This window comes from Hyposmocoma kahamanoa, unplaced genomic scaffold (assembly GCF_003589595.1).
Source record: "Hyposmocoma kahamanoa isolate Upper Pololo Valley unplaced genomic scaffold, ASM358959v1 99879, whole genome shotgun sequence".
NCBI classification, from domain to species: domain Eukaryota; kingdom Metazoa; phylum Arthropoda; class Insecta; order Lepidoptera; family Cosmopterigidae; genus Hyposmocoma; species Hyposmocoma kahamanoa.
In genome coordinates, this window is record NW_020656077.1 from 125,376 (window position 1) to 150,733 (window position 25,358).

The window sequence follows — 25,358 nt, forward strand, 5'->3', positions numbered from 1 at the left end:
AAACAATCGTTGGGTTGCGCAAACGCACTGTGTCAATATATCAAGTGTTCGAATATTCGATTTTAAAGTTAACGTTCGCTTATAGATTTAAAGCAGATATGTATGATGGTTAATAAGCTTACCAGAAGAAATTGTTTAGTTACTCTTTTTCTTGTGAACAGGTCATAATCCCACATGTTTGGCTTTAATTTCGTTATATTTCAAGTTATTTTATTTATATTTCGAATAAATAAGTTAACTAATTCATGTTAAAAGTTTATATTAAACATTACTTATTAAGTTAAAACAAAATGCTAAACTAAACAAAATTAAACTGAAGCTTGTGTACCAAAGGTACCGTTATTAATTTTAACGGTAATTAATGATCGCTAAAGTTGTTTTAAGCATTTGATTGACAAATAAGATTATTTTTAAGTAAATAGGTATCATAATGAACTGTTTGTTTTAGGAGTCTTAGGATAATAAAATGTTAAGAAATGTGACTCGACGTCGATGCTTATACCTAAAATAATAACAAGTGATTGACTTTTTTTCTGACTTTCCATATAATTGATTCTGTACGATCTACGTTTTCAACTACAAGAAAATGTTCAGCGCAGAGTCATATTCTTAAAGACAATATTTCTAATGTAGAAACATGGAATTAGTATAAGAAAATTCGAAGTTTCTACATATGAAATATGAATGGTAAAAACTCTATTGACAGGTTAACAAGAAACTGAAGTTTGTCTGTGAAGAAAACCAAATCTATAAAAATGGTGATAAACATTGACGTATTGGGAATGGATCAGTGATTTATATAGTTCGAGATGGAGCACCCAGGCGGGTTCGCGTCGTCGCCGTGGGCGGCCATGCTGGGCCACGGCATGCATGGCATGATGCAGCATGAATACACTCATGCTCATGCGCACGCATCGATGCCTATGGATCTCCATGTTCCTCAACCGTTTCCTTATTATCGGTAAGTTAATTACTTTATTATTTTTATGGACTTCAAAAACAGAGGCTTTGTGATCCCATTTCGATGATTTTTTTGTTGGAAAGTACAAAGGAAAGGAAGATACCTCAGTGGCAAATTAGGGGTTGAATCCAATTTATTGAATTTCATGCCCTTTATAAAACTTGCCAAGTAAATGTACTTCCACAAATTTTTGAAGTCTTTTTTTAAAGTTCTAATTATTGTACAAGGTGGCGCAAAAGTAATTAATATCATAATGTAAATTGGTAACTTTGTTAGAAATGAAAAAAAAAGAGCTCTGTTTTTACAAAAAGTTTATTTGAAGATGTAACATTGATGACATTAAGTTGAAAAACTATATCCGTTGAATGACCACCTCCTGAGTTGATGCACATTTGTGCTCGTTTTACGGCAGCTTTTTGCATTGTTGCTACTGTTGGGTAATTTTCCGAAAATTTTCAAATAGTGGAAATTTTTCCGGAAAATATCCTGAAAGACTGGATAAATTGGAAATATATAATTTCGAAGGCTCATATTATGTCCTATGTTTAGGAATATCTTTTGAAGTTTCATTTAGCCTGAATAATAAAATAAACTTGTATAGCTAAAAGCCACTTAGAGAAAAACGAAATTTAAAATGATTTTACAACACCCAAAAAATCTTTTTAATGGCTCCATCTTTTCGTTCAGTAACTTCAACTTTTGACAAGCGTCAATGTTAAGTGTAGGCAATAGTGTATTAAATAAAGGAAAAATATCCGGAAAAACATTTATTTTTCTGAGAAATATGATTTTTTCAATATGGAAATTTTTCCATGACCCAACACTAATTGTTACTCACAAAACATCTGGCTCCAAATTGGCGATTTCTTAGTCAATGTTAGCTTTCAAACACTGCAAGGTTTGTGATTTGTTGTGATAAACACGAGATTTCAAAATACTACCAAGGAAGAAGTCTGGCGCTGTTAGATCTGACGATCTGGACTCTCGGCCCAGAAATTAGTGTCTCAAAATCTCCATCGTTGCCCGAGCTGTATGAGCGGTTGCTCCATCCTGCTAAAACCAACAATGCTCGAGACTCAATTCAGCAACTTGCGCTAAAACAACTCGTTTAACATCTGCCTGTAACGTTCACGTGCACATTCGGTGTCCTCAAAACAACAGTCCGAAAATTGGTCCAATAAGCAGTAAGAATAATTCTACGTTCTTCGTGTGTATTGCTTCATTGCTAGTTGTCAACTAATTCTCTATTTGTCTAAATACAACATAGATGTCAAAGCCCAATACCATTTGACGCCGTTTGCAAAAATTAAGGCACATTTACATTATGACATTATTTTTTCGCGACCTACATTGATCTAAATGGCCACTTATTATAAATTGATATGAAGATACTGTTTATTATATATATTAATACTATGTATATTAATACTATGTAGATATTTTATGAAACTTTAGTGGTTTATTATTTATTCCCGCCTTTTGTTAATTGGATCTCGATGAAATTGGTTCGCAGCTAAATACACCGTTGTACACGTACTGTTTATTGCTACGTAATATATGCTTGGTTATTATGATCTACAATACACAATTGTTATTGTTGTTGTATTACCTTACAAAAATGTTGAATGTTTAATGTATCAGCGAATAATATTAACACTATGTTGCTTTTTTTAATTATTTACTTTCCAATAAAAAGGCATGCGACAGATATATACAACAATTTTGTCAAAGATTAATATCTTAACAATTATCGTATGGACAGGACAAGTGAAATCGTTAAAAAGTGGATATGTCAGATATGGTTAGTTATTAGGTCTGGATGCCGTCGGCAGCGCGGCCGCAGCTTTTTGCGCTCGCGCATAAGTTACGTCGCATAGCGTAACGCACCAATGTGACAACTCGGGGAAATTGTTTCTTCCGAAAGGGTGTCGTTCACATTACTAAAAGTTGCAGTGACCTGTGAATATTCTATTACTACGTTCACGCAGATTCGTTAAGTTTTTGAAAAGTTTTTGATAAATTTGCATTCTTTACACTTATATCATTAGACGGAGTGTGCAAAAAAGGCACACTACATACAGAAAAGTTTATTAAACTATTTATTTGGAAATATTACATTCGAAATTACATTCGAAAATCAGTAAGCCAAAAGTTTCTATAAGGTAAAATCACAAGTCCAGTGTTTGAAACGGGTCCCGAGATATCAATTCCCTTTTAATATCAATTCGAATTTCGATCTTGAAACGAAACACTGTCATTTATATGTCGCCAGCGCCACTAATGTCGGTTCGCACTATAATCTGTGCGCATACGCAGTCTGAAATTACAATCCAAAATGGAGGGCAACCTTGTCATTTGGCGCGTTGTGGGTCGAGATGGTCACCACTCGGACAATTCCTAATTATACACCCAGGACTTCTAAAGTTCGGTTTCCGATTTCGAACGACTTCCTTCGGTGACGTGTCCTTTGTAATTTGATCGATGAGCTCAATGAGTAATTATGATGCCGATTTTTTGGTGAATGTATTTCTACACAAACGTAACTATACAGAATTTCTTTAATGCATAAGTTTCGTAATACATTTCGCAATAAAAGATTCGGCGTACAAAAATAAGCGCTCATGCAAAAAGCACAAATATCTCGCGTTGATTGAGTTGAAGTTGATCGTACGTGGATGCACTCATAAATTGACTGACCAAAATAAAATACCAAATTAGAATTTCAAACACTGTTTTTACGTTAAGCCGAGAACTAACAGCAGCTGTATTTGGGAGCTACTTCATTACAGTCTAGTGTCGATTGAACGCGGCCCTCCGGTAATAATTGGGATTCGCGACCGCTTTTCTCTTTATCATCAATAATTAATGAATCCGAATGGGTATGCGGTGCAAGTAAACGCACCACGGCCGAAAGGTGCCCTGCTTTGAGGCTTTTTGTAAATTCTTCGGATATATAACATTCAATGGTACGTTTCAATGAATCAAAATACCACCAGAATTTCAGATAGCCAAACTAATCCGCTTGTTATTGAGTTGGAACTTCACTTTTCTGGAAATTTACTCAGTATTAATACTTTGTAAGGATAGACAAACATGTTCCATAAAAGGACTTCGAACACAAGCTTCATAAATCAAGAGACGGTTCAAAAAACTGTCCCTACTATCTTCAATTGCCCTTTAATTCCTCTTTAAGAGTACCGATCGTAAAATACGTCACAATTAGTCAGGTAAAAGCTTGTTTTATTTATAGAATAAAAGTTCTTATCCTTTAGTTATTTAAAGATAAATTTCATTTCCTAAATGGTGTTTTGTTCATGTTAACTAAATCGTAATCGTAGAGGTTGCAATCGTATTTCGTTATATTAAAAAAACAATCTGAGCTTCTTTGATATTTTTTATGACACCAAGTGTCGAGACAAACAAGTCGTGCGCCTGGTGACAAGCGACACGCCTCTCCATAACTGTTACAGTGCCACTCAGAGCTTTAAATGCAAAGACCCGGGGGGCACTGCCACTGCGCCCGTCACCCTCAGACATAAGTTGACAAGTTCTATGTGCCTGTAATTACATTACCATTCAAAACAGGAATGCAGTAAAGGTCACATTACTGCTTGGCGGTAGAAATAGGTAAAGTGGCAGTACTTCCCTGGTAGAACTCTTTCACAAGGAGCTCTATTGCTACGAAATTAAATGGTCATTGTTACGAGCTTTTTTGGGAGTCACTGTTCAACAATATTGATCAGATTGTTTTCTACTGAAAAAAAACTGAATTCGAGGATTTAAAAATGACTAACACGTGATCAAATGAATCCTTTCATCATCATGAAATGGGTCTCATCTAAGGAGACGTTTCTCAATAATCTTCTTCGACACGTAGAACTCATCACGATGTTTTGTTTTAGGCTTTCCTCTCGCTGACGGTAAAAGTCATCAGTCAGTCATCAATCAGTAATGTATTATTTACGACATTTTGTAAATAATACATTACTAAACATTGTACTATGAAAAATTTACATAATTACGTAATTTAAAAATCTAAGTCATTCAGTAGGTAGATATGTACCTATTATTCTACTATACTCTATCGGTATGTGCCGATACAGCATAGTAGAATAAAACAAATAGGGTAACTCCGTCCAAAATAACGGCACGCTATATTATATGTGCGCGCAACCGCCGCGCGCCGTGTATGAACGCACACATTCGCATAATAATGGACGACTGACGAGTGACGACCAGTGTTAGGCCACGTTAGTGCATCGCTAGATTATGCAAATGTGTACCGCCGTACACCGCGTACACATACAAGCCGCGTTGTGACGGTTGTATGGAGTTATCATACTTGTACTTATTCTAGAATGGCCACAGGGAGTTCAACCTTTAATTTCTCAAATAGCAATCATTCTTTCACTGGGCTACCACTGCTCAATATTCTTATTTTTTGTGTAATAAGTAATATAATAATATTACGGCGCTTCAGTAAAAACCTAGACTCTGCCCTCGGGAAGATATTTTGCAATGCATTCATTATTCAAGTAAACCGATAGCTAGAGTTTTGCAAGCTTTTAGCACATTCATGGCACTTTGAAAAGATTTGACAGCGTCCAACAACTTAAACTGTTATTTCGAACAAATTATTGCTAGTCGTGACTTACAATAGAAGCAGGGTCTTCTGATTGCATTTGCTTCAAGTTGGCGTGCGAAATGTGAACTATCAACAATATCTTTGAAAGATGGTTTTCGTTCATGGTTATGTAGCTGTGTGTCGTAAGAGCAACAAACATTTTTTTTGTTTGTTGCAAAAAATTTGCTTGTTTTTGTGGTTTGACTATTCCTCCTACAAAATGTGATGAAATAGCGAATTTCTCTATTTTCGAAAAGTCTTGTACTAAACTAAAACCAATAGAGGTCACATTTATAGGCGTTTCAGTATAAGCAACATTGAATACAAATTTCATGCACTTTCGACCCTTAGTTCGAAGCGGGCTAATTGGAAAATACTAATAGTAAAAATAAATTATGTTGTCAACATGGTAGCGGTCTAAAACTTTAACTATTTTACTTGCCGGGCAATGCGTTGTATACTTAGTATCTTGACACCAGTATTGAACGTTATCTGGCACCAGTATCGAACGTTGTAAGTGGAAAATCGTGCTTAATAACTGCCAACGTCAGTTCACGGCTTAATTGCTCCATAGAAATTAATTTCTCAGTCCTGTCCGACGGCGGATTGCCACGTGAATGGTGGGATCTGGGGGCTGATACTAACCCATTGCTGCTAGTTGATGTTCTGCTTTAATTTAAGAATTTTACATCCTGCTTCCGTATTATTTCGTGAAAGTTTAAAAGAAATTAAATAAAATGAGAATTATCATAATTGACGAAAAATTTCTTCGATCTGACCAGTCTAGAACCAGCGTCAGTTGCCACGCCGGGGCTACAGATAGTGGTTCGAATCCAGAAGGAATTTTGCCTTGTGCTGTTTATTCTTTGTATCAATAATAATAACAGACTACTGCAGCTTTTCATAAAAAATATATGAATTTTATGATAGTAAGAATATAGTGATCAATTAAATAAAAAGTGAGAATTGGATGTAAAAACTGAACTTAGTTCGAAAATAATTAATATATATAATATATTAATATATGTTAGACAAATCTAATATTTTATTTATTATCTAGTGTCCCAAAGGACACTTTGATAATCAGCTTTATATATAACTTTTTGTGAATGTTTAAGTATATAAATAATGATAAATATGGCAAGGGCAACTGCGTTACACTTAACTCATTTTTCCAATGACGGGCTTAAAATAATAAAAATAGTATTTAGTTTTAACATCGTAACTAGAGCAAAAACAGAAAATAAGCCAAATGCCCGTCCGTCAAAAGTCTATTTCAGAATTCATACATACAATAATATATACATAGAATAAATACATGTTTCGTTTTTTGTTATTTATCTGTCTGGTATTTTCTTTTCATGATGAAAAAAACTAAAACTATTGTTTTTCTAATAGAGCTGACATGTGCAGTAGTAATAATAAGTAAACTGTTAAAAAAATAATCAAGAGGACGCAAATATGCTAGTATTTGTTGGAATTCGTAAGAGACTATTGGTCTTTTACAAGGGTGGGCACCACATTATCGTGCTCTATCTCAAATGTGTTATTGACAATTACTAATATCATATCTGAGCTAGAATTCAACTGTGAAGTTGAATTTCAAATGGAATCTTAACATTTTTTTTACATTTTCTTCGATTCTGCGAGTCAGAAATATAACGACTTGTTTTAGACCTAGAATGATTGATGTTTGAAGGTAAGCCACACTGAAATAGTCCTGCGCTAGACTCGTTCGTCAGCAAGCCTTGAGCATTCAGATGGGAGGAAAAAATGTGAATTGTTTAGGAATATTTTTAGAATTTTTTTATTGTAAGGCAGTGGTGACGACATACCTACCGAAAACGCTCAGAGCCTTAAAACTCAAAGACCTGATGGACACTGCCACTGCACCCGTCACCATAAGACATATATTAATAAGTCCCATATGCCTGTAAAACTGGAAACACATCAAATGCTCACCTTACTGCTTAGTGGCAAAAATAGGTGTGGTAGCAAAATTTGCCTGGACGTACTCTTTCGCAAGCGGTTCAATGGCACTAAAAAATATCTGTAGGAATACTAAAAAGACTGGAAACAATCAGCCAATAACAGAACGAGTGTTTGCCACCCTCTGCCTGGCAACCTTTTTTTTTTTTTTTTATATACCTGACAGGCAAATGACTCCACTCCACCTGATGCTAAGTGGAAAGTGGTATCCAAACGCGAAGGAACCTAGTGCACCTGACAATGCACAGGCTTTATAAATTGAATAGAAGATCATTTTGTGTTGAAGAATCGGTGTACAGGAAGTTTGTTTGGTATCACAGACTGCAAAGCGATTAAGAATAAATTACTGAGCGATATATCGAAATATTTAAAAGTATTGGCACTGCCTTTTGTAGAGTGCACTAATGGCAAACATCTACAGTTTTACCATAAAATATTTATATATAATGTTATTAAATTGTGATTAATTTCCACGCGTACTTGTAGTGTTTCTTAACCGACTTCAAAAAAGGAGGTTATCAATTAGACTGTTTGTTTTTGTATGTATGTTAGGCGATAACTCCTTTTTTTGTGAATATATTTTGATGATTCTTTTTTGTTGGAAAGAGGATACCTCAGTAATGGTCGTATTTTAATTTGAAGACAATATTCTACCTGTAAGGGTGGCAAACTAGGGAATGAATCCGGTCGCGTGCACTTTCCGGTAACCGATTTCAATAAGACTTAGCAAATAGATGTAATTACACGAACTTTTGAAGTCGGATAAGATACAAGTGACGGAACGAACAAGTCGTGCGCCTGGTGTTAAACGGAACACTTGTAGATAATAGTTCGGTGCCAATGCGCTTGTCGCTCTGAGACATAAGTTGACACGTCTCATGTGCCTGTAATTTCATCACCACTCTTGCCCCTCAAAACCAGAACGCAGTAATGCTCACATTACAGGCAGAAACAGGTAAGGTGCCAGTACATCTCTGGACAAACTTTTTCACAAGGACTTTTACTGCTACTAAATACATTTTAATATCGATGCCTCCCGCGTAAGTTGTTGTAGGTCAAAATACAATACTTTGTTTTTTAACTTAAATATGTACTTTTTTATACACACATATTATAGGTCCCATGTTTGAACGAAAACATAACACTAAGTGATGTCTTTACTTTTAAATACAGAACCTATAATATACATAAAAAAAGAACATATTTAAGTTAAAAGGCAAAAAATCGTTGGGGATAGTGCAAATCCCCTTATGTAGCATTGGTAATAGGCGCGTATCTGCACAAACAAAATTTTTGCAGGAGAGGGATTTATTGTAATTACTGTGTTATTTCAATGGTTAAAACTCTCATTTTTGCACATTAAGCAGATTCCCGTAAATCACGCTAATTTCGTTGCCACTACATATACTCGGATCTGATTTGGACACTAAATTACCGAAATGGAAACTCATAATCAAATGCTAGTTACGCGTAATTGCATTATCCCCGACGAAATGGTACTTGCCTTACAACAATTTACGAGGGAGATATAGATACATTATTGGGCATTGATCATAAACAACGTCGTGGTCGTGGTACTTATTTTCCTTTATTTGATAAAACTCAATTACCACCATGGTTTGCTAATCCTTAGTATTCAAAAAACTTTCAACGACGCAGGCAAGGAAAGCATCTACGGCAGACAAGCCAAGGAACGTTATTTAACCTACCGCAAAAATAGTTATTATGTGGTTTTACATAGTTTTGCAAATACTAGGATGGTAATAGTAGGATGAATGTTGACATTGCGGTCTGGGGCTACAGCCTCAGGCCCCTCTATTTCCTAGTCTGTTTTGATTAGCTTCCGCGCAACCTTAATTATCATTTGAAAGAAAATAAAATTCCTAATTGCGCGCCTGTAGTATTATTTGTCATTAATAATTATTATTTTCACACACTATACCTATAGAACTAGTAAAATTAGTTATAGTTATATATTAAGCGATACGAAAGTTAGCACAAAGAACATTTATTGTATCTTCAAAGCCATGAAAGGAATGCTTAATTCGCTAAATGCATGTTAATCACAATAGTGTTACCATTAATAAACAACAATCGAAAATTCCAAAGAAAAATTCTTGCTCAAAAGTCAAACAAAAAAGTTCCCCTTTGTTCAGAAAAAATAAATATTCAACTCATAATTACTTCACGGGAGAAGGTAATCGACGTTCGCGACATTCCTTAAAAGGGGAAGTAAAAAGTAGGAATAAAAGAAATGCCCTAAAGGGATGCAGGGCAATTGAGCACAAATGAAAGGGCACCGGACTGAGGACAGAATTAGGAAAACATTCGTAACAATATAGCTGTGGAGTCGCAGTTAATTTAAAATTGTGACGTGAATATTTTTGGTTAATTGATCGAAATTTTTTTAAATCGTTAGATACGTGTAAAGAAGTTCTTAAAAATCCTAAAAAATTATAAAAAATTCTAAGATATAGTGTGAAAAACATGGTTCCTCATAACGTTTTAACAAAAAAGGACTAAAAGCTGGTATTTAATTTATCAATATTGTTAAATCGTCACTATTAGTTTGTAGGAATAGCTGAAATTTAAAAAAAAAGTACTTTTTTGGTATAAACATTAGAGAACTTATTATACAACAAAAAAATTTCAAACTTAGCGGATGGTAATCCGACTCTACACCTATCTTTAGCGCGAACTGCACAGACTGCAACGGTCCTTAACAAATGGGGTGTAAGAATTAAAAGGCGCTCAGTGCTTCCCTCGCCAGTTGCCAGTCTGTTACCGCCTTTATTAGCTGCTCTCTACATTATCGTTCTCATTTTAAAACTCGAATTAGCAAATTTTCTCTATAAACCGTAATTTTAAAATGGTTTTGAAGTTTAGAGTTCATTGGGAAAGATTTTTAGAGACTAGTGGTATTAGTATCATTTATCAAACCAATCAAGTACCAGTAGAGCCGTGAACGAGTTCGTCCAGGGAAGGACTTGCCATCTCACCTATTTCTGCCACCAAGCGGTAATGTGAGCATTACTGCGTTCCGGTTTTGAGGGGCAGGGTGCTGGTGAAATTACGGGCACATAAGATTTGTCAACTTATGTCTCATGGTGACAGATGCAGTGACAGATACACAGATCTTTGCAATTTGAAGCTCTGAGAGGCACTGCAACTGCTAAGGGTAGGAGTGTCACTTACAACCAGGCGCACGACTTGTTCGTCCCGTCATTTGGTATCATTAAAAAAATACTTATTGATATTTGTATGACAGAATAATTGGAATATTCGCAATGCCTACCCATAACATTAATAAGTATAATAAACTAAGATATTACTGGCTGATATTTATCCGGTTATATTTTTTGGAAAAAAATTGAACACAATTGCAAAATAATTTTAAATGAAGTGGAAAACCGTATGACGCTGCTAAGGACAGGCGTGTCGCGTAACAACAAGCCCATGACTCGTTCGTTCCATCATTTGGTATTATAAAAAAACAATATCTACCCATATACGTATCGCTGCAAGACACGAGTCTTATCACCACCCTTATATAAGACATTGTATCATGAGGTGTATAAATACCAGAATTTTAGTGGATTTACTGCTATCTTCCATAGCACGCCTCACTTTGCAAAAACTAACCTCTTCGTAAGACCTAGAACAAATAAAATTATTCAAATAATTTAACTAACAAGCGATAGCGCGTAGTGATTTACTTTAATTTATGTAAGCCATTACTTGTACAAGCATCGGCGACAAAAGTCACAGTTTATTAACGTATATTTGTTTTATGGTATAAATAATTTTACTAGCGACTATTGGTCTAGAGTTAAGAGTCGAATAAAGGATGGCACAAACTATGGGAAGCGAAGGAGGACTAATGGGTTGACTGTAGGGGTCCTGGTTTGATGAACTGCTACAGTTCTTGGGCATATGAAATATAATTTGTCTATGAAATATAATATTGGGGGATTACCATTACGACGCTTTTTTGAATGTACAATAGTGGGTGGACATACAATCAGAGAGCACTATTTAAATGTTTTTGACTATTAATTCGTACACACTCATGTGACATGTGTTACTGTGTGCTTGTTACTGTGGGTATAGGACTCTATTTCCTATCTCTCGTAATACTACTTTCATTAACATTTCAGAAAAAAACAATTTAATTTAATTTTAATTAAGTAAATACAAGACAAATAAATTACAAACCTTGTCTCACCCTCATTCACAAATTATTCAAATTTACACAAAAAAAAACAAAACGAAATCTTTGATAAATTGACGCAATTGCTCTTTGAGCTCCTTCGTACATCCTGACAAATGTATTTATTGCTATCAATAAAACCCCATGACACTTTATAAAGCACTTTAACGTATTATTTATAAGGACTATAAAATTGCTAGTGTCTTTAAAAAAATCAGTAAACATGCTGGTGTTGTTGGAAGTGTGAAATAATGCTATAAAGTAAAACATCGTAATGTCGCATTGTAAATCGCGTAAAATTAATCTGTAAGAGTTGACGCTAAGGTCGATTATGGATAAGAAATTTAGTAGGTAATTTCGAGGGAATGTGTCAAAATGTGTGAGATATCGCAGAGTCGCCGCCTGCCGGTAGAAAACGAGGGAAAATACGTTACGTTTGGATTCACGCTGCGACTGTCGCGAGGATCAGTGTTGTTTATTTGTTTTCATCCTCGTGTACCAATAAAGCATTTTGTTTAATAATACTGCTTCGGACCACTTTCTTAGCACCAAAAGCAGATGAATGCTAGTTGGACCTTCGTTTAAAGCTTCTTAATATTTTTTTTATAATACTAAGTGACGGGACGGTCAAGTCGAATACCTGGTGGTAAGAGACACGCCTGTCCACAATAGTTGCAGTGCCACTCAGAGCTTTAAATCGCAAAGATTTAAGAGGCACTGCCACTGCGCCTGTCACTCTGAGTCATAAGTTGGACAATTCCCATCTGCCTGTGATTTCATTACCCTTTAAAACTGGAACACAGTGATGCTCACATTACTGCTTGGCAGCAGAAATAAGTAGGGTACTTCCCTGGACGAACTCTATCACAAGGAGCTCTACTGCCATTAAAATATCGCTTCTGCTTTTGATAATTTTGACAGTGATTATTTGTTATTTAAGAATATCAATTCTACTTATTTCTTGAGACCATGAAGCGGAGAATTCTATATGTATCAGTTTTCGCTTTATTTATATCGTGTTCCATATCAGCTGCGGATAAACTAACAAGCCAAGCAGTATACTTAATTAGTACAATCTTAACTTTATGCGTTCAGATTGTAATGGTAATTAGGTAAGCCCTTTCCTTCACCCGCCTCTTAAGTGGCGTTTTCGTCGATTTGTTATAGATTAGATAAATGAAGAAGGTATTATAGTATATTTATTAAACTTCATGTCGTTTATAAGGATTATTTTATGTGCTTTTTATTGGAGATTGATGTGTTAATTGCTACTGAAGTAAATGTAATCTCGTATTTTAACATTTAGTACTCAGATGATGGAACCCTGTGGACCCAACAAACAAGCTTTTTTCTCTTCTTCTCTCTTATATCTTGACCAAGTCTTGACTTGAGGTTTTGTCTCTCTGAATATACATTATTCCATCCCATTCACACATAGACGACCTCTGTGGTTGAGTTGCTTGCACACCGGTTTTCGTGGTGTCGCCATCTCTGAGGATTTTTTATTATTTTATATGTATTTATCTATTTATTGTAAAGCCAACATGATACATACACAGCAATAGCAATTATACATTAGGTTACAAAGTCTATAAATAGAGATACACCATACTTATTGGCTAACACAGCAAGAGCAGCGTTGTTATGTTGTTATAATACCAATTTTCTTTACAGTTAAAAAGAAAAAGTAAAATCAATATAATCCATACGTTACAATAAGATTTTAAATAAATGTTGTGGTACAAAATAGATCCTTCAGAATTTTGAGTACAATATTTTTTAATTTTATTTTTAAAGATAGCTAGCTAGCCAATAAATATGTCGAGATTCATGTCTGTAAATACATTTTGTATTTTTTGATAACTCTAATTTTTTTTTCTACGATACCCAGTGGCGGGACATACAAGTCGTGCGCCTAGTAGCAGGTGAGCGACACGCCTATCCATAATAGTTGAAGTGCCGCAAAGATCTTATGGGCATTGATACTTCGCCCGCGTCATTGTCACCCTGAGACATAATTTGACAAGTCCCATGTGCCTGTAATTTCGCCATCTATATGTACCGATGATGTGTTGGCATAACCGTACAATGAGGAAACACTGCCAGTATTTTGGGTACCTTACGGCGTGAACACAATTTCAACCGCTTAAACTTAACCTAGTTAAACTTAAACTAACATTTAGTTTTTTTTATTAGGTGAAAATTCGGAGGACAGCCCATCGAGTGCGTATTAATGTAACTAATCAAACTCAACGACTTTCAATAGACACGATCTGGAAACTAATTTTGGTGGTGGTATGTTTATACATCCGTAATTTTTTTATAAACGGCCCAATTCTATGTCAAATCGGTCCACACACAATGACTGGCATCGGTGGCAAAGGTGGTTAAAAACAAAATACTTCTTATTAGCGCGGTAATACTGCAGTGTAGCAGCGTCATGGATAAGTTTGAACCAGCTAAGATTTCGAGCGGTTCCACAAAAATGACTAACTCTGGCGAATTGCATTATTGTCTTTTATGTGACGAAGCTTGTTGCCAATTTATATTTGTGTCGGACGAAACCTACGTTGCGGATTGCCATTTATGATTAATTCACTTATTGAATTAATAAATTTAATTTATCTTCTTATACTAGTACTTCTCTTGACAAACTAGAGGTACGTAGTAAAACTGAATTTAAAGACATATCTGGTAATGTTACTATTAAGTTTTACTTCACTTCCTTCTTCCTTCAAATTAGAAACAGTAACAGGATGTAAGCCCGTGGGAAAATTCGGAATACATTCGGAAGGCTAGCATTTCATAAAATTGATTAGAAGATCATCCGGCTGATAAATATTTTCATTTTAGAGTCAATTCAAAATAATCTGTCATCGAAATGAATCGAACCGCCATCACTGGACAATTTCGCCACCCGCAGCCAATCAAATGCTACGATGAGGTTCGATATAGCATTGTGGTACATGTTAAAGGCGTACATGCTTTTGTTTAGAACAAGAAAACGGAGAAGTGTTTTCAATAAATTAGCATGAGTCAGGTCAACTTCATTTGTTACGTTGTTAAATATTTTAAGAGAAAATTAATTTTTAGCTTTTTATCTTACTCTTTCTTCTTACTACAACATAGTAATGGAAAAGAAATACTGCGAAAAATAGTTTTATTTTCTCTTTCGTCATACACTCAGTAAGGATATGGAATGTTTTGTCCATTTATCTGTTCCTGCTAAATATTACTTTATATGTAGATTAAATAGGCATTATAATATTTTCTTGTTGCATCTTTGATCACATCGATCGTTTATCATTCGGTGAGGTTGGCTTCTGATTAAAGTCTTATTAAAAGAAAAAATGGTTATTTCCAAATTGACTTATTACTATTGGAATGAAGAATTACTATTTATATTCGAGACTGATATTTACAACTTATAAAATAACAAAATAAGTCTTACATTTCTTCTCTGTAACTCACAGTCCCAGGCTGAAATTAATTCCCAAGTCGCATTTATATGTTAAGCAGCTGAATATGATTAAACGTTAGTATGAAGATTTTCGTTCCGCTCTCGCCTATCCCGTATCGCACAGCCTCAATATAAGGCCCGAACGCGCCGCCCTGTAATTCCAATACTTACGAACATTACCCGGGATGGCGACTATTATAATGTATTAAGGAATATTATTTTATGGCTATGGCCCCAACGCGCGCATTATGGACGTTTTGAGCACGTCTAAAAATACCGCCCGTGTGTAAGCACCTTTAGTGTTATGGTTCAGCTGATCGCATTTTTCAGTTTGCTAATAAAAATACGTGTACACTACTACATTTTTGCAGGTCTGGTAAACGTAATTAGATTTTGGTGTATCGTGTGGTTTTGTAGAGTTCTTACTAACTTTTTATCTTTTGAAGTTTGTATAAAAAACTGTATTTTATGAATTACAGAAACGGTTTAAAAAACAAAATTTTAAGTGTTCAAAGACTGCGTAAACATTAATATCATTTATATTAAATAAGCTTAATAATAAACAGCAATTCGATTTTGAGGCTATATATGTGTATATCGTCAATTGACAATATTGAATAGTACGGTTTTTACAGAGAGACAATTTATATTACTGCTACAATTCACCACACATTAAAGATACGCTGGATATAGAAACGTTATAAAAAGGAAACTACAAATCTAGATTTTGCTCTACAAAGGTGAGATACTCGTTATCGTACATACAAAATTTACAACATACAGAAGTCAAGAAGTTGCTGGTAGTTAAAAGTAGCACAGTCGAATAATGGGAATATAAAAATTGACTACTGTGGTCAAAACAGCTTACGTACGTTTCAATTTTCCATCTAGGGCAACCAATCCTAGCGATGATGTCAATCGCTACCGTATCGCTGGCTGCTGATCTCTAATTTTCAATCTGATACACAATAAAATGATGCTCAATATGGAGGTTTTATCACACTACTGCACTTTCTTAGTAATTTTGCTCGTATTTTTATCAACACGCTTTGCTCTAGGCGCAATTCTAGAAGTGTGCGTAAACTGTACGCGTCATCATGCGATTAAAAAATGGACTTCTCTCAGCCAACTGACTCACCGCTCTCACACATAAAAATTAAGGCATCATATCCGAAAAATACTCAGAAATGTCGCGCATTATTCGCGTGTGAACATACGAGCATATCTATTACCGTTACTATGGTAACGCGTGACTCAGTCGTGACTGCATGTAATGACAGTCATTTTAGCAGTACGTGTCATTATTACAGCAATTATTGCGAGAAAACCCCACGAGTTCGATTGTTGATAGACAGCGCGAATTTATCAGCTCATTTTCGATAGTACTTGTTCCGAAACAAATTGTAGTGTCGTGTCATGACCCCGTTTGCAGAAACGTATAGGAGACCACGGATAGGAAAACATTACATACGAAAGAAACATATTTTTGTTATGTTACTAGGTGATGGGACGAATAAATCGTGCGCCTGGTGCTGCCTCTCAGAGCTTCAAATCGCAAAGATCTGAGGAGCACTGCAATTGCGACTGTCATCCTGAGACATAAGTCGAAAAGTTCAATGTGCCTATAATTTCACTAGCACCTTTATCCTTCAAAACCGAAATGCAGTATTGCTCACATTACTGCGTGGCGGCATAAATAGGTAAGGCGACAGCATTTCCCCGTGTGAACTCTTTCACAAGGAGCTCTACTGCTACTAAATTATTAATAAATCAGATGGATTACTATATGGGTACAAAACAGTCATCACTTATTTACTGATTCAGGCTGTAACTATGTCATATACAGTAAACCTTTTGGTTTTTAGTTTTTGTTGCTAGCCATTATCCTTAGAGAAGACTCAGCAAGAGTACGCATTCGTGCAGAGAGTACACTACTCTGCTAAATACCTCAATTACCGTGAAAGGATATGTACCTAATAGTGATAAAACATATAGCTAATACGAACACAATTTCTCACCAGTTTCCGTTGTATAAATAAAATTATTTCCCATTTTTTGCTTATATTTAAGTGACTCCTACATTATGCGAGTACAGTTGAACTGGAAAGCAGTAATCGTAAAGGTACAGTCGCGTACAATCGCTCGATTGCGCAGCTAGGTGTGAAAGGTTATGTTGAATGCGCGCGAGCAACATGGATTATGAGAATTATATCGTCGACTGTGATTTTACACCGCAAACGGGAAAACTGGTCCTGTAGATATTTGTATGGACAAGCTCATTGTGTAATGACTTGAGACGCAGGGCAATTTGTCGAATAATGTGAGAAAAATTATAGTATGTACCTACATATTTTTGGTTATAGATAAATACACAAAACTTTTTAATCATTGTCATTGGTGTAAAATTACAATTCGTAACGTTTGTGATTAATTTTAACATAATTTGTAAGTTGGTTAAAGTTCACAACTTTAGAAAGGACATTAATGATAAACTTCATTATGTAATTAAATTGTAGTTGATTGTAACGTTCACAAGTAAAATTAAAAAGTAAAAGTTCAAATTTGCATTTCAGATGTATCTATATAAATCTTTCGTATTTCTGAGGGTATAATCTGGCTTACAGTTATTGTTTTTTCCGATACTAATAAGCGGTTGGTGTCGGCGCGGTCATTGATAGAAAATTATTGATTGTGCGCTGGCGCACTAACGCTCTGATCGAATGGCGCAGACATGCGATAATATTGCTCAATACTATACAACCTTTGGTTGCGGAAGATAATGAGGTTTTTATGGGAAGTGCGTGTTAATTAATGTAATGATTTTAATTATATCACGAATTTAACTGTTAAAGAAACAATAATGCTTTTGAACAAATCGGTGACCAGTTTAGGCGTGCCTGACAGGCAATTTATAATTTTATCGCAGTCAGTTGTAACCTAGCACAGCAATATTATACAACGATTTAATTTTTACCGTCTGTGCACAAAGCATTGCACGTGTATCTGACTCTTTCTTAGTGTAATTCGACACAGGATTGTCGACGCTTAATAAACAATCAAGTATTAAACAGCGAGCAAAGAGAAGTAAAGTTCTTAGCGCAATGCCTAAGAAGTGTCAGGTATCTTTTAGAATATTTATCTTTATCTTATCTTGGGCTACCGAGTCCACACAGATAATTGGCGACTAATTGCTTTTCTCTGTAATCATATACAGTGTAACACTTAGCCGAGTCGTAATGAATTGTTTATCTTGCCCTGACGAACGCTTGTGTTAGTTTACGCATAAATGTGCGAATATACACGACGGAGATGTGCGCAATTTGCGATGTTCTGCAAAATGATTTTAGTCGGATTTTAATGGTTTTGTCAATACTATTTTCGTATGTTGAAGGATATTGTACATAGATAAATGGGAGTTTTGAAAAGTTTCAAGGTTATACAAAATCCTTGTTTTTATCATAACAATATTTTAAGGTACGGTACTTAGCAAAGCTTTTCAATTATCAATAGTAACTATATTGTAATACCGGTGAAATGTAATCTGCGTAATATCATATGCGTGTGAGCCCTCGAACATGACCGAGGTGGCCCAAGCAGTTTGCATTATGGGCGCTGCATGAGGAGGTCGTAGACTCACAAAGGAACTTTTCTAAATTGGTTGTGGTCTGGTTGTCCAGCTGGTGTTCCGGAGTGAATGCCGTTGACTTGGTACTCATAGTATACAGTGAATTCCCTAGTTTGAAACTAGGTAACTGGTGGGGCTGTTTGGCAAATCATTCTTATTATCCCTTAATCTCGTTCTGCGATTATAGCGTGCCAACATTGCACATTAGACTGTGACAGGATGCGGCATATTTCTGCACCCTTGGCGAAGAACTTTATTTTAATCAGATGATCTGTCGAGCTGTGCGGATACTATTTCTGTGGAGAGGCTATAGAGTACTTTATTTTTTGTTCTTATATGTATATCACTCGGAAAGCTCGACCCTAGTTTTGACGTGCGTATACCGATACTGAAATCTGGACGCGTCCCAAAGTCATAGAAACTTATGTGCAGTCAGTACTCAAGAAGGAAGTCGCGCCTACCTGACGAACTTATAGTCCTTTTGCAGTTACCTCCAAACTCTGTAGGCTCTATTTACATTGCCGCGGAACGGAACGGAAGTGAGTTTTTGTAATAATAGCATAATGAACAAAAAATTTGTGTCAAAAACATGTAAACTAGATACAATATTTGATTTTTAATTCGGGACTTAATCACGTATAAAACATATTTTAATTACCTCAACGTTTTGGACGTATTGCAACGTCCATGGTCTCGAAGGGACTGATGAGGCAGGTGTCAGCATCTTCCAGCCGTGCGAGTTTTTCTAGCTACTCGCACTTGATCTTCATTATTTATTTGTGCACTAGGGTTCTCACTAGACCGACACACAACACTCATGACATTTGGCGACTTTTCGGACGATACTTGATGTCGTTTACATTTGCTGAGAACTGGATACCATGACGATGAAAGCTTAAAACCGTCTTCTCGGTTGAAATTACAGTTTTTTTTTTAATTTCAATAGCTCCACGTACGATTCTACTATAGTGATGACGTTCGTTCGTAGAAAGGATCTTGGGATTATGAAGCTCAATCCAGTGGTTTGGTCCTGATTCCAGCAAATGCTCGGCTATTGCAGACTTATTGAGCTGACGATTCACGATTCATCATCCTTCACGATTCAGCCGCGACGTGTTATTTAACTCTTTCCGCTATGGTGCGTTTTGGCTACCCAATATGGGAACTCCCACAACTGCAATCAATCTTGTAAACGCCCGGAGATTGAACAGGGATTACATCCTTAGGTGATCTGACATGCCCCGCGACCTTAGATAACGGCGTAAACACAGTTTTTATAGAGTACTTTTTTAGTACTGTACCGATCTTGTCCATTATCCTTTTACGTAAGGCATGAACGCTGGTTGCTTTAAAACGTCAGGACGTTTCCCTTTAGTTTTCTTTAAAAATCAAATAATGTGTGAAAACCGTGAAAGTTTAATTCAAAGTAAACTAGATACAGCCAGAAAACAGATCGTGCATCTCCCGGCGATTCTCGCGCAGTCTCTGAAATTCCTGCAGGTATCATCTCATATCTCGTTATATAATTGACAAAAAATTATTTGTGCTATGTACAATTCTGTAACAAAAATTTACTTCCGTTTCACAAGACCATAACTAACCGACGTACGGGAAGGCAAATAATTTTTAAATTTAATTTTTTTTTAAATATTTTTTTAATTAAACTTTATTCAACACAAAGTAGTACAAATAGCCGACTTAATGCCACTAGGCATTCTCCAGTCAGCCGGAGAACTGGGTACAGAACAATTAATAAGGATGCATTACATGACAATTAAAAATAGATACGATCAAAGTTTATAAATAATTGTTATGATACCTACATAATTTAAATACAACATAAATATACATATGTAATGTAACCTATAATACATGACTAACTATTTGATTATACAAAAACAACTCATACACACACATATTTCAATAATCTATATATAATATACATTTGTACAACAATGTCAGACTAATGAGATGCAGATTGAGGGTCGTATTCCAGAACTCTGCTCAATGCTCAAGTCAGGACTTGAGTATGATTTCAAGCACTACAAAACATACACAAGTCCTGACTTGTGCATGGAGTAGAGTTCTACAACTCTGAGACTTCAACATGAAATTCAACAAAAATCAATATAAGTATATTTAATGCTATTTAAATTGAAGTAGGGTCGAAATTGCAATGCTCCTAAGACCGACCTCAGAGCTTCGTAGCGCATTTAACTGTCAAATGCTGGACTGTCACGCAGAAGTCTCGGTATAGATTCCCGGGCCGAGAGTAATATTTGTATTGCCTACATTTATTTCTCGCGAGTTTGGGTGTAATTTGTGGTAGTTTATGTGTGTGTCCTTGGCACCCGCGATACAGGGTTTCCCTAGTGCAGGGCTATGAGTGTGTGTATTTTATTATTTCTCTCTTCATCTCAGAGCATTGAAATTTAAACCTTATTGCAATTGTAAATAGCATAAAATATATGTATATTGATAAATTTAATGTCCACTGTCTTGCCACTCGCCGGTTTGCGCTGGCCCTAAGATTGTGGCGCGTGTAATGTAGAATTACCGTTTTCATTTCAATAGATCTTAAGAGCGCCTTTAGTTAGAAGCTTGTACAAGCGCTGCAGTGTGCAGTCTTCTACTAATTTTCATACAATATTTGGTCTGCAAAAGTGGTGCGCACGTGGCGCAACTGTGGCGCTGCAGCTGCGTTTCTACAAGCTTATAATTTGATGGCGCCCTTAATCGAAGACCGAATTGACAGTTCGGTTTTATCCACATCTTCCATAGTGTTTCGGACAAATGTAAGCCTATTTTAAATTAAACTCTTTATTAGGTGGCGTATCCCACAACTTCCTCATAACGACCTATTACAAAGCAGTAGCTAGACAATGGGTAATAACCTACATGTAATTAAATCTTAACTAATTAAAAGCAATATCAGGCAAACAAGGCGTTACGGTGGGCGATTCGCCGCATGTAGGTGAGGATGTGTGTTATTGTAATTTTATGCAATAACCTACCCTATGCGCGCGTGTCACGAACGCTCCAAACGTGTTCCGAATCGGAACATTTAAATTTAAAGTACCGCCCAGGCTTATCAGCCAGTATCTATTATTTGTGAAATGTATTTTAGGAGGTCTTTGTGATAGGTTGGAAATATTGACAACTACTTCTAGATTAGCAACGCCTAAGAAATTTCTACTCATCAGGTGAACTTGACAAGTTATACATACAATGTATGGCGTATAGGTTAATAAAGTATAGTTACAGTATTTTTATAGTTAATAGTGAAGCTTAAATTTGTTTTGTTTTATCATTATAACTTCGGTATCTGCAGATCGCGACACGTCCTTTTACTATGCTACTCACCGTCACCCTTTGACGATTTCATTAGGTATTTACAATGTATTAAGTCCTTACCTATGAAATTGCCGATTACAACTACTGGGAAGTTTGAGTACCTTATCTTTTATTTTACTTAGAGTTTCAAATTGAAATTATAGTTAATAATACAACTATGATATTTCTTTTAAAAATATCGATATCGTTTCTGTGTCCATGGAAAAATCGAAATTACGTGTATTTCGAATTTTGTTCGAATACTAGTTCTGTCGTGGCACCAACGCAGCACAGGCGGCACACAATGTCAATGACATGTATGTACAGTAAAGAGCACGTTAAGCTTGATTCTTTGTACTTTGGATTGTTCTTATCGTAAGCGGCATAGAATTGAATTTAAATCTTAAGTGTCAAGCTTGACGTGCTCTTGACCCTGTGTGTGCTCTTGAGGCGTTTTTGTTTTGATCGCTTCCGTACTGGAAATTTTATCTGAACAACGAGCCCCGTGGCTGGTCGGAGACGAAAGTCGATGAATTGAAGGCTACACTGGAAGTAGATTCATTTTAACCCAATTCATAATTAGCAGCAGCCTTCGACGTAAGTTATTAAACGATATTGATTAATTTGCGTCAAATTAGAATGTCAAAAAAGCTAAGAAAGTGCGTGTCGTATGAACTCACTGAACAACAACAACAAAATCGCGTCGAAGCTTGCCTTAACTTGTTGAATAGGCACTCAAATGAGGGGATTCTAGATTGTCGCTTGTGATGAAAAGTGGATGCCGTGTGACAATCGAAAACGTCTATCGTACTGGTTGACCACCGGGGAGGCAGCTAAACTATGTCCCAAACTCAAATTGAGTCAAAAGATGCTGCTTGTGAGTGTTGGTGGACCTATACCGCCATTTTTCATTACAGCTTTTTGACACCTGGCGCAACAATTATTGCAGAGGTGTAATGTGAAGAATTGCAAGTGATGATGGACAAGCTGGTTGTCAAACCACTGAGTCTAGTCAATTACTCTAATCGACTCCTTCTTCATGATATCTCTCGCCGACACATCGCACATAGGACCTTCTCAAAAGTATAGGCGTTATGACTGAAAACTCTCCGTCATTCACAATACTTACCAGATCTTGTACAACAAATTTTTTTTTTGGAATTTGGTCAACCTGTTACACGGAAAAAAAATTCAAATCCGATGAGGCTGTGAAAAATGCCTTTGAACAGATCATCGACTGCCGTTCCCAGGATTTCTATAGCAGAAACAGCGAACCTTCCATTAAAATGGCAAAACAGCATCGACTATAATGGTCCATACTTAAATTAATTAAACACATATTTATCATTATTTTTTTTCAATTCTCTCTACATAAAAGGCCAATTTCATAGGTAAAGACCTAATATATTGTTGACTCCTTTACGCGTAGATATAGTGACGGCAATGAGATGTGTGTAGTACCAGTCGCAGAGTATATTTAAGGTAGCGAAATCCAACATCGTACGGTAGAGAAGGCAGCGTCACGTGCGTTCAATAGCTGTAAGTTTGGTCGTGTTTGTGTCAACTTGGCGGTTTCCGCGCTCGGGGCAAGGGTTAACCGTAATTAGCCGCAATAACGTTCCGATATCGCTCCTGTTTGTTTTATAGCAAAAGCCAAGTGCTGAACTTTGCAACAGGAAAATAGAACTACATTTTCAAAGAACTTTCCGTCTAGTATACGCGATTTAGCACAAATGATTTGTTGTGTATTTGAATAAGCAAATGCAATCATTGGGTGAGGGTAACCTAACCAACATTGGGCCAGTGTGGCGGACTTTGTGTGACATCTGTCCCATGCCTAGCAGTGGGACGTATAATGGATTAGGAATGTCATTTTTTAAAACTAGCTGTAATCTGTAGTTTAAGGAAACTCGTTATTCTTATTATCTATCAGCCTTTCTAGGTTTTTTTGTTCATTGAAGTTGTACTGTATCATTCAATATAGTATTATTATTTGCTTTGCACATTATTTTTAAGCCATAGTTCAAAATTACACTAAACGCGTTAGGCATATTTTTGAAGAGTTTTTATGGAGATTCTCCGTCAAGCAAGTTCTTTTGTGACGTTATAACTTGCATTAACGGATTCTGTCTAAAATAATCTGCATCGAAACGTGCTTAATTAACTAATTCATCATTCTAGATCTTATTTCATTGTTCTATTAGATAAATAATTTTACTAAGATTGTTTAGAGTTTGCTACTCAAATCTAAACTAAAAACTATCAAAATCTATCCAATAACCGATGAGAAAACGACTTCTTGAGGGGAGATCGCGACTCTGCAAACGTAGTGTAAGGACGCCAGATGGAGTGACGATCTGCTAAAAGTGGCGCACATTGGCAAGAGGGCTATGTCCAGCAGTGGACTGCGATAGGGTGATGATGATGATCCTTCCAACCCTTGGTGTAAGAATTTTGGAATTATTTTTTCTTTTTTTAAATTAAACTGGTCTCTCACATTGTATCATTCCACGTATCATATAGAGGGTTCTCTTAGCAAACTGACTTATTTAAAAAAATAAGCAAATGTTGACATTTGCCCACGCCTTGTATTTGAAGTTCATCTCGGAAAATCCGAATAATTAAAAATTTTAAAATCTAAACATAGTTTTTGAGAAATTGGGTGTAAAGTGGGGAATCCATTTTGGACGTGGAAAAACTCAGTTGAGTGGGGGCATTATTAACTAGGGCTATCTTTACAAGTTCTAAAACTATTTGTTCTTAAGTTACGAAGTTTTTTACCTATTTATAGAAATGAATCTCTTAGCTTTGAAGTTTCTGAGCCAAAATATCTGATAAACTGAGACTGAGATAGTCCTCTACATTTTGTAAGAGACGCCGATTTAGCGAAACTTTTTTTTGTCATGAATATTTTTTGCTAATATATGGAGAATATTCCGGAATATTCTGGAAATATTTTCAGTTTTGCTGCTCGAAGTAGATTAGAGGAACAGCGATTTTTAGTAGTTACTCAAGGTAAAGTAAACAAAAAAAAGTTACTGCAATATAAATAATATCTTTTTATTATAATAAAAATGTATTCAATGTTACACCTCAATTTCACTTCCCATTTCAATTTCAATACAAATTTAAAAAATCAGAATCTTTATTTTTATA

At 35.8% G+C, this 25,358-nt stretch overlaps 1 long non-coding RNA gene across 1 annotated transcript in view; it reads left to right on the forward strand.

Annotated features, from left to right (window-relative positions):
- Nucleotides 1-819: 819 nt before the first annotated feature.
- Nucleotides 820-25,358, forward strand: part of LOC113239340 — a 53,967-nt gene continuing 29,428 nt past the window's right edge. The window contains exon 1 of the long non-coding RNA XR_003311179.1: nt 820-961. This is a non-coding gene — a long non-coding RNA (uncharacterized LOC113239340). The remainder of the gene's footprint in view (nt 962-25,358) is intronic.